At 44.9% G+C, this 10,274-nt stretch overlaps 1 pseudogene; it reads left to right on the top strand.

Moving 5' to 3' along the window:
• The window catches only part of LOC130494740 (uncharacterized), a 10,420-nt pseudogene extending 479 nt beyond the window's left edge, over positions 1 to 9,941 (top strand).
• The last annotated feature ends 333 nt before the right edge of the window (positions 9,942 to 10,274 follow it).

The following is a 10,274-nucleotide window of genomic DNA, read 5'->3' as shown; positions in this document are numbered from 1 at the left end:
GATCTCTAGACACAACAACCCAGCCACCTCGACGTCAAACTCCGGGGGTCACTTTCTGATAGAACCAAAATCGAGCACCGTTCTTTTTTGTTCATGGACACGAACCAAAGTGGCGATCTTGTCAACCAGCTCGACCAAACCGAGGATTCACCATCAGTTCATGAAGATCACCGGCCAACCAGCTCGACCAGCCCACGTGCGTCCTTCTCCTTACGCGAAGGACCCGATCATCATGGATGAACCTGGACGCTTGGACGAATCTTGACCAGTCTACATCAGAATCCGCAATCTTGACCAGTCTTCATCATTTTCCGCAACATTGACCAAGACTGCATCAATTTCTACAACTTTGACTCTCTAATAATTATCTAGTCAAATGTTGTATTTTCTAGACATCTTTTTCATCACTTTATTTATTTCTTTCTTTGACTACATCTACTATAAATATGTAGTCCTTTTGATGAATAAAAATCAGATCAATTTGGTTGTTTATTTTTGTTCTTCTTCTCTGAGTGAGAGAGAGTTCTTTAGCTAGTTCATCGGTTTGAACCGGCTTGTTGATTTGGTGGTCAGCCAATCATCTGTGTGTGTTATTTGGTGGTTAGCCAACACATTCATCCGTTCTTTGGTGGTTAGCCTTAGATCGTTGGTATATCAAGAGTCATTCCGCACCTCTTGGCGATCCGTTCAATCCATCCCAGTTCCAGAAGTTCCTTCGACTTCTCGGTTCATATCCAACATCCGGCCAAAGCCATCCTTCCCGATTTTGGGCTTATCATTTGGTATCAGAGCCACTTTGGCTGGTTTGTTTTCTATCTTCTTTTCACCTTCTCATCTCTTCATCATTTCTTATTTCTTTTTGGATCCGGGCTGTTCCTTTACTCCCTTGTGATCGCCATTTAAAAAAAAATCAGAAAAAAAGAAAAAAAAAAGAAAAAAAGAAAAAAAAAGAAAAAAAGTAAAAGATTGGCTTGAATCACTTGGAGTGGTGGAAGAGTAATCCTGCTGGCTGAAGAGAAACCCAGCCTTAGGACAGTTAAGGCGGATCCACACAAAACAAAAAAAATCTCTTCATCTTCATTTCTTTTCTTTTTCCACAAAGTTTGTTTTGGGTTTTTGATTGCTGAATTTTGACTGCCTATCATCCTTTGAACCAGTAGAAAGAACTCTGAGTGATCACCTAAAAATCGTGAGCTAAACACTTTGAGAGTGTGAGGATATTTTTGTGCTAACGTTTGTTAAGTGTTTCAGGATGTTTGGACTTCTCAAGATATCAAAACCACTACAAGATGATATCTTCTTTCCTTTTAAAACTATTTCGGAAAAAGAGCAATCAATTTTTAGAAATAAGAAACAGTTTGCTGCTAATAGGTTTGATTTTGTGCAGAAAAGGAAGAGACATAACAGGTCCGATGTTGAGAAGTGGGTCAGAAGTGGTGATCGTCCCTTCACCAAAACCAAGAGAAGCAGCCATGATGTGTTTGATCAGAATGAGATTCAGACTTATGCCAGTTTGGAGAAGATGTTGCATAAGGCGATTCATGCTGTCCGGCAACTCAAAAGGAAGAAAAACACCAACACTTCTTCAGCACCAAAAAAGCAATGTAAGTCTTCTTATCTTTCAAATTCTGATTTGAAAACTAATGATAATTCTTTTGATAAAAGCAAAGCTGTGAAACCCACAAGCAAGGCTCTTTCTACCAGGTGTTTCAAATGCCATAAGGTCGGCCATTATGCTAACAAGTGCCAAAAACAGAAAACGTTGGTGACCTTGAAGAACGTTGAAACCGAGCCAGAAAAGGAAGTTGAAACCGAGCAAGAAAAAGAAGGACTTTCAGATCCATTGCCAATTTTCGATGAGTACCCACATGAACCGAATGAAGGGTCAGATGGAGAGCAAAACCATGGTCATCAAACAAACCAAGAAGAATCTTCGTCCATTCAAGAACCGGACCATACCCAAGGTGAGCAATGTATTGATTATGATTCTTGTGCTTATACCCTTTTTCCTTTTAATGTTCCAGATTTGAGGACAAAATCTTTTTGAAGAGGGAGAGTATGATAGAACCAAAATCGAGCACCGTTCTTTTTTGTTCATGGACACGAACCAAAGTGGCGATCTTGTCAACCAGCTCGACCAAACCGAGGATTCACCATCAGTTCATGAAGATCACCGGCTAACCAGCTCGACCAGCCCACGTGCGTCCTTCTCCTTACGCGAAGGACCCGATCATCATGGATGAACCTGGACGCTTGGACGAATCTTGACCAGTCTACATCAGAATCCGCAATCTTGACCAGTCTTCATCATTTTCCGCAACATTGACCAAGACTGCATCAATTTCTACAACTTTGACTCTCTAATAATTATCTAGTCAAATGTTGTATTTTCTAGACATCTTTTTCAGCACTTTATTTATTTCTTTCTTTGACTACATCTACTATAAATATGTAGTCCTTTTGATGAATAAAAATCAGATCAATTTGGTTGTTTATTTTTGTTCTTCTTCTCTGAGTGAGAGAGAGTTCTTTAGCTAGTTCATCGGTTTGAACCGGCTTGTTGATTTGGTGGTCAGCCAATCATTTGTGTGTGTTATTTGGTGGTTAGCCAACACATTCATCCGTTCTTTGGTGGTTAGCCTTAGATCGTTGGTATATCAAGAGTCATTCCGCACCTCTTGACGATCCGTTCAATCCATCCCAGTTCCAGAAGTTCCTTCGACTTCTCGGTTCATATCCAACATCCGGCCAAAGCCATCCTTCCCGATTTTGGGCTTATCACTTTCCGAGATCGATTGACTGATCCCTCATTCCCCCGAGGACATTTAGATTTTTCCCCTGATAGCACTGCTCCCGCAGGACAGGGATCGGCTTTCCAGACACCTCATACTGGGACAGCTCCCGTGTTTAACCCACCTATCACCAGTGCTATGGGAAGCAACGTGGCAACAACCAGTTCTGCATCCGGTCAGGTCGCTGATCAGAGCTCTCGTCTACCTCCTCCGCCGACTGAATTTAGATCCGGGGCAAGAGTATCCCTCCCATCCGAAGGTAGGACAGCAGCTCCGGTTTATCAAACCAGAGGCTCAACCCCAAATGGGGACCGGTATCAACAGATAGATTCCGATAACCCGAAAGCTGGTGAGCGATTTAGCCCCCAACTGCATGGGAGGATGAGCCCACACGATTCCGTCAGGAACCTGCCCGTCGGGTACCTAATAACGACCCGAATGTCCTACCTATGGAAGGACCTGAAGCTATCCGTAGGTATATGGAACGAACTCATGCAGCTCTCCAAAAATTGGGAGCTCAAGTCCATAAAGCTACGAGCTCAGCTCCCGAAATCGATAGTTTGATCGAAGAAACACGTGGAACTCCATTCACTGACAGAATTGCCAGCTCCTACATAAAGGATACCCGAAAAATCAGAATTCCCGAGTATGACGGGACTTCTGACCCAAAGGCCTATTTGAGAGCTTTCCGACTGGCAATCGTTAAAGCCCATTTTACACAGAAAGAATGCGAAGCAGGTTACTGCAGGACATTCGCCGAAAATTTGGTCGGAACAGCCCTTGAGTGGTTCTCTGGTCTCGAACCAGCCTCGATAGATAGTTTCGATCAGCTAACTAACGCCTTCATGAAGCAGTACTCAACCCATATCCTGAAACAAGCTTCTGAAGCCGACCTTTGGAAGGTCAGACAAGGAATGGGGGACTCACTACGAGTTTACATCGAGAAATTCAGGGCAATAAGAACTAAGCTCTCGAATCCTAACGACCTAGTCGCCATCGAGGCTCTTAGGAGAGGTCTGTTCTATAAATCGAAATTCTGGTCAGAGTTAACACTCAATACTCCTCCAACTATCGATGATGCTCTTCATAAAGCCACCAGATACATTACTTTGGAGGAGGAAACAGCCGCATTGGATAAACTCTACAAGAAGCCTCAGAATCACTCAAAAGGTGAATCCTCTGAGGCAAAGGGACCTCACAAAAGGGGGAACCCCCGAAACAACCAAACTCAGGGAGAACATTCCTACGCAATCGAGGAAGACAAGGAAGAGAAACATGTCGCCGCAGCGAACAAAAATCCCTGGTCAAAAGGCTTTGATAAAAACAAACATTGCTCTTATCATGATCGAGAGGGGCACTCAACTGAGGAATGTTGGGACCTCCAACGACAACTGGCAGCTAAATTCGCAGCTGGAGAAATAAAGGGCGTGGACCTTAAAAAGCCACCACCTTACCAGAAAAGAGGTTCCAGAGACACCTCCCCAAAGCGCGAGAGGTCACCTGAGAAGGAGACCGATTCGCCACCTCCAGCTCCCAAGAAAAGAGTTGACATGATTCTTGGGAAATTCCCCCAAGGAAAAAGTTTACAAGTCGAGGCTCTCTTGAGCAAACCGTCCACTCAATCGAGCCCCGACTCGAGGGTGGACTGTATCCTTGGAGGATCAGACATATGTCAAGACTCCGTCAATTCCATTAAGAATCACGTACGGAAGGCTGTGTATAACACTGGACCTAAGCCTCCTAACCCCGAGTCCAATACTAAGATTTCTTTCTGGGAAAACGAGAGCTCAAACCTCGACAGACCTCACGATGATGCGTTGATTGTCATCCTGAACATCGCAGGATACGAGGTCCCTAAACTCATGATAGACACAGGAAGCTCTGTCGACCTTATTTTCTATAACACCCTAAAAGGGATGGAAATAGACAACTACGAAATTATTGGCCAAAAAGCTAACCTCGTAGGCTTCTCCGGAGAAACAGCTACCTCATTGGGGACTATCAAGCTCCAAGTTATAGCTGGCGGAATAATGAAAATGACCAACTTAGTAGTCATCGACAGACCTTCCCCGTTCCATGCGATCCTGGGAAGACCCTGGATTCACAAAATGAAGGCAGTAGCCTCGATGTATCATCAATGCGTAAAATTCCCAACACCCGAAGGGATAACTACCGTACACGGTAGCCAGAAGATATCCAGGATTTGCTATTTGGGAGGATTCGAAATCCTCAAAAAATCCCCCCAATAGCAATTACAGATCCAAGAGGGTCACGAAATGCAACAAAATATTCGAGGTCCCCCCAAGAACCTCACCGAAAAAGTTTGCATCGACGACTCAGATCCTGAAAGACAGGTGAGCATCGGATCCGAGCTACCTCCCGAGACCAAAAAGAGCTCATTGATTTCGTGAAAAGCAATGTCAAAACTTTTGCATGGTCCACCAGCGACATGAAAGGCATAGATCCGAACGTCACCACCCATAAGCTAAAAGTAGACCCTACTTTCAAACCGATCAAACAAAAGCGTCGCAAGCTAGGCCTCGAAAAGGCTCAAGCTGTTAACGACGAAGTTGACCGACTTACGAAAGCTGGATCCATTCGAGAGGTACACTACCCTGATTGGTTAGCTAACCCAGTAGTGGTAAAGAAGAAAAACGGGAAATGGAGAATCTGTGTAGACTTCACAGACCTGAACAAAGCTTGTCCTAAAGACAGCTTCCCGTTACCTCACATCGACCGTTTGGTTGAAGCAACAGCTGGCCATCGACTCCTATCCTTCATGGATGCCTTCTCAGGAGACAACCAAATCATGATGGATCCTGAGGACCAGGAGAAAACCGCATTCATAACCGAACGAGGAACCTATTGTTACAAGGTTATGCCATTCGGATTAAAAAACGCAGGAGCTACCTATCAGAGGTTAGTAAACAAGATGTTTGCTGGACAACTTGGAAAAACCATGGAGGTCTATATTGACGATATGCTAGTCAAATCCTCAGCTGGAGAAGACCATATCTCCCACTTAAGGGAATGCTTCGATATCCTTAACAAGTACGATATGAAGCTCAATCCCACTAAATGTACTTTCGGGGTACCCTCAGGCGAGTTCCTAGGCTATCTCGTAACCGAAAGAGGCATTGAAGCCAACCCGCAGCAGATAGCAACCTTCCTAGAAATGCCGTCACCGAAGACAACCATAGAGGTACATAGATTGACCGGACGAATCGCAGCGTTAAATCGATTCATATCCAAGTCCACCGATAAGTGCCTCCCATTCTACAAACTTCTAAGAAATAATAAGAAGTTCCTATGGGACGAGAAATGTGAGGAAGCCTTCAAACAATTGAAAGCATACCTCTCCGAACCTCTGATCCTATCCAAACCTGTAGTAGGAGAGCCACTATACATGTACCTCGTTGTATCGACTGCTGCAGTTAGCGGCGTGCTGGTACGAGAAGAACAAAACGAACAAAGACCTGTCTATTACACCCGTAAGAGTTTGATAGACGCCGGAACAAGGTACCCTGCAATGGAAAAATTAGCTCTGGCAGTTGTGATAGCTGCCAGAAAATTGCGACCTTACTTCCAATCGCACTCAATCGTCGTAATGACCTCACAACCATTACGAATGATATTGCACAGCCCTAGCCAGTCAGGGCGATTGGCCAAATGGGCCATATAGCTCAGTGAATATGATATTGAGTATAGACCTCAAGCAGCAGCGAAAGCTCAGGTCCTTGCCGATTTTATCATTGAACTAGCATCTGAGCAATTAGACTCCGAAATAGAATCTCCGAAGTGGAGCCTGTATGTCGACGGAGCCTCGTCAAAACAAGGCTCCGGTGTCGGTCTAAGGTTAACTTCTTCAGCAGGAGAAACCATTGAGCAGTCATATAGGCTCGGATTCAGCGTCTCAAACAACGAAGCTGAATATGAAGCACTAATCGCAGGGTTGAAACTCGCCCTAAACCTCGGAATTCGAGAGCTAAACGCTTATAGTGATTCACAGCTAGTAGCTAGCCAGTTTCACGGAGAATATGAAACGAGGGACGAAAGAATGGGGGCATATCTCGAAGTCGTCCAGAACCTCACCAGGCAGTTCGACAAATTCGAGCTAACAAGAATCCCACGAGGAGAGAACTCCTCAGCAGATGCGTTGGCTGCTTTAGCTTCCACGTCAGATCCCCTCGTAAAACGGATCATACCCGTAGAAGGAATCGAAAAACCAAGCATCGACATAGCTACTAAAGCCGAGATAGACGGCAAGCTAACAGAACAACCTGAAGGTACCTGTCCTGAAACGGTAGCTACCCAAGTTCTCACAACATTTTGGTTCCCAAAAACCAGAATAAGTAGCTCTAAAAAGCATACCTCCGGGAACACAATCCAAAACACGGAAGGTATTCCCCGAAATTCAGACTCCTTGGAGCCTGATCTCATGAATACCCCCGGGGGCACCAACTCGGACCCACTCATCTGCACAGTTAAAACCAGAAGCCGTTCAGCCCTCCAAAATTCATCTGGGGGCACCATCCAGACCCCAGACAATAATGAAGGAATTGGAGGTATTCCTCGGAATTCAGACTCCCTGGAGCCCAATCCTACAAATACCTCCGGGGGCACCACGACACCAGGTCCCGAACAGGAACCTCCTTCGTCTCTTCATAACAAAGTTGTAGGGAGAGAGGATTGGAGAATTCCAATCACGCAATACATCCTGGAAGGAAAGACCCCACCCAATAAATGGGAGGCTCGGAAGCTCAAAGCATTAAGCGCGAGATACTGCGTTATCGAGTTTGTCCTCCATAAACGAAGCGTTTCCGGACCTTACCTAAAATGCGTCCATGGCCTCGTTGCTATGAGACTCATGAAGGAAATGCACGACGGCTCCTGCGGGAACCACTCTGGAGGAAGAGCTCTAGCCATCAGAATCAAAAGACAAGGATATTTCTGGCCCACCATTATTGCAGACTGTGAGGCCTATTCCTCTTCATGCGACAAGTGCCAGAGGCATGCACCGATTATACACCAACCTGCGGAAAAGTTGTCTAACATATCCGCCCCTTACCCATTTATGAGATGGTCCATGGACATCGTAGGACCACTAGTAGCGTCAGGAAGTGGAAAGAAGAAGCTACGCTTCCTCTTAGTTCTAACAGACTACTTCACGAAATGGATAGAGGCTGAAGCTTTCCAGCAGGTAACCAGAGTCGAGGTCGAACGATTTGTGTGGAAAGAAATTGTGTGTAGACACGGCGTCCCATATGAAATCGTAACTGAAAATGGAGGACAGTTCATATCCCACGACTTCAAAATATTTTGTGACAGGTGGAATATCCGCCTGACCTTCTCAACACCTCGACGACCTCAAGGAAACGGCCAGGCGGAGGCTGCTAATAAATCAGTATTAGCAAACCTCAAGAAACGCCTCGGAACCCAGAAGGAACTCTGGTCAGAAAAATTACCTGAAGTACTTTGGGCATGTCGAACCACCCCACAAAAGACTACAGAAGAAATCCCTTTCTCCTTAGCCTACGGGATGGAAGCTGTCGTCCCAGCCGAAACCATTGCTGGTAGCCTCCGCCGGGAACTCTGTACATCCGACCCCGCAGCTAATGATCAGCTCCTAACAGACAGCCTCGATCTAATCGAGGAAAGACGGGACCGAGCTCTGATTCGCATTCAGAACTATCAGCAAGCAATGGCACGACAGTACAATTCCAAAGTCAGGCCCAGACAGTTCGCTGTAGGTGACCTAGTACTTAGGAAGGTTTTCGAAGGAACCAAGGAGCCAGATGCTGGAAAGTTAGGAACCAACTGGGAAGGTCCTTATCAGATCATCCATGTGGTACGACCTGGCGTTTACAAGCTCCGAAAGGTGCGAACCGGAGTACCTGAAATCAGATCGTGGAACGCCACGAATCTTAAGAGATATTATCATTAGGTACCTAAAACTCCTGAACTACGTTAGGCTTGATCCCTTGACTGGGTACGTAGGCAACTCCGTCATGAGTACAGCCCCAACCTCATTTCAACACTTTGTTCACCACAACCAAAGGGGGCATATGTCTGATTAAAATCACATAGCTCAAGCAGCAAGTGTATGATCATTATAATACAGCAATTGTATGATTACTATGATACCATGTATCCAATTACCAATAAAGAAATTATTCTCGATGTCTCAATTCTTTAACAACACAGGTCCCTGCAAACACGGACCTAGGGTCCTAAAAACCCTTCGGATCAGCTCAGGTCGCTATAAACCTGGACCTAAGGTCTTCAAATCCTTAGTAATCTTGAAGGTCTTGAAATCCTTCAAACAAAGTCAAAACTTGATAAACTAACCTAAGGTCTTAAAAATCCTTAGGAACCACTAAAGGTCTTGAAATCCTTCAAACAACGTCAGGTCCCAACGAATCCGGACCTAAAGATTTTAAATTCTTATCAAATCTCAAAGGTCTTAAAATCCTTATCAAGTCTCAAAGGTCTTGAAATCCTTAAATACAAAGGTCTTAAAATCCTTATCAAACCTCGAAAGGTCTTAAAATCCTAAGCAAGTCCAATGGGTCTTAAAATCCCGTGAACAAATTCAGGTTCCCAAGAACCCCCCACCTAAGGTGTCTAAGTTAAACTTAGGTTCCTAAAAACCTTAGCTAATCTCGATATTCCAAGAATTCCTCGTAAGGAACTGAAAAACGATCCAAGTCAAATCGAAAGACTTATCACGAAATCAGGGATCTAATTCGGAGGATTCACTAAACCTCTTAATTAGTAACCAAAGCATTCCCTATCAAAATTCTTAACCAAATTTGACTAAGTCAAATCGAAAGACTTGGAATAAAACTAAAAACCAAGTTTCGATAGATAAGAGGTTTAAAGGCCTCCTCAGGCCGACGAAGGTTCAAAAAAAAGCGTCTTAACAAAAGCAAAGGTTTAAAGGCCTCCTCAGGCCATAAGTCTTAGAAATAAAAGAAACGAAAGCCCATTGGGCTGAAATCCTAGAAACACACGAAAGAGCCTCGGCTCTTAAACCTCCTTGTCGCCTGGGCTCTTCTCAGCTCCCTCGTCAACCGGATCATCCTCCTCAGGAACCTCTTCCTCCATCTCCTTGTCGCCATCTCCAAGGGCGGCTTCGACTGTGGCTGAGTAAGAACCCACCAATCCCAAATTAGAACCGAACTCTCCAGAAAAGGAGAGATTAAACATATTAACCTCAAAAGTACCTGAGCTCTCAGAGAGTTGAGGAAGAGGGAGCTCCGATCGAGAAGTCCAAGACCTGAGCCTTCTCATACGCGGCAACAGCCTCTGGCATCATAGCCACCAAGCGAGTATACTCGTCTTCAGCACTCTTGATTTCGCCATCCAGCATGTCTTTCAGGAGCTCAGTGTTGGCTTGAATCTCTTGAGCATGAACCAGGAGATCGACTTCATCCTTCTTCTTGGAGAACTTCTCCTTGACAGCAACCAGAACTTTGTTGT

This window comes from Raphanus sativus, chromosome 1, assembly GCF_000801105.2.
Source record: "Raphanus sativus cultivar WK10039 chromosome 1, ASM80110v3, whole genome shotgun sequence".
NCBI classification, from domain to species: Eukaryota; Viridiplantae; Streptophyta; class Magnoliopsida; order Brassicales; family Brassicaceae; genus Raphanus; species Raphanus sativus.
Note: the sequence above shows the minus strand (reverse complement) of the source record. Positions and strands in the feature narration are given on the sequence as shown.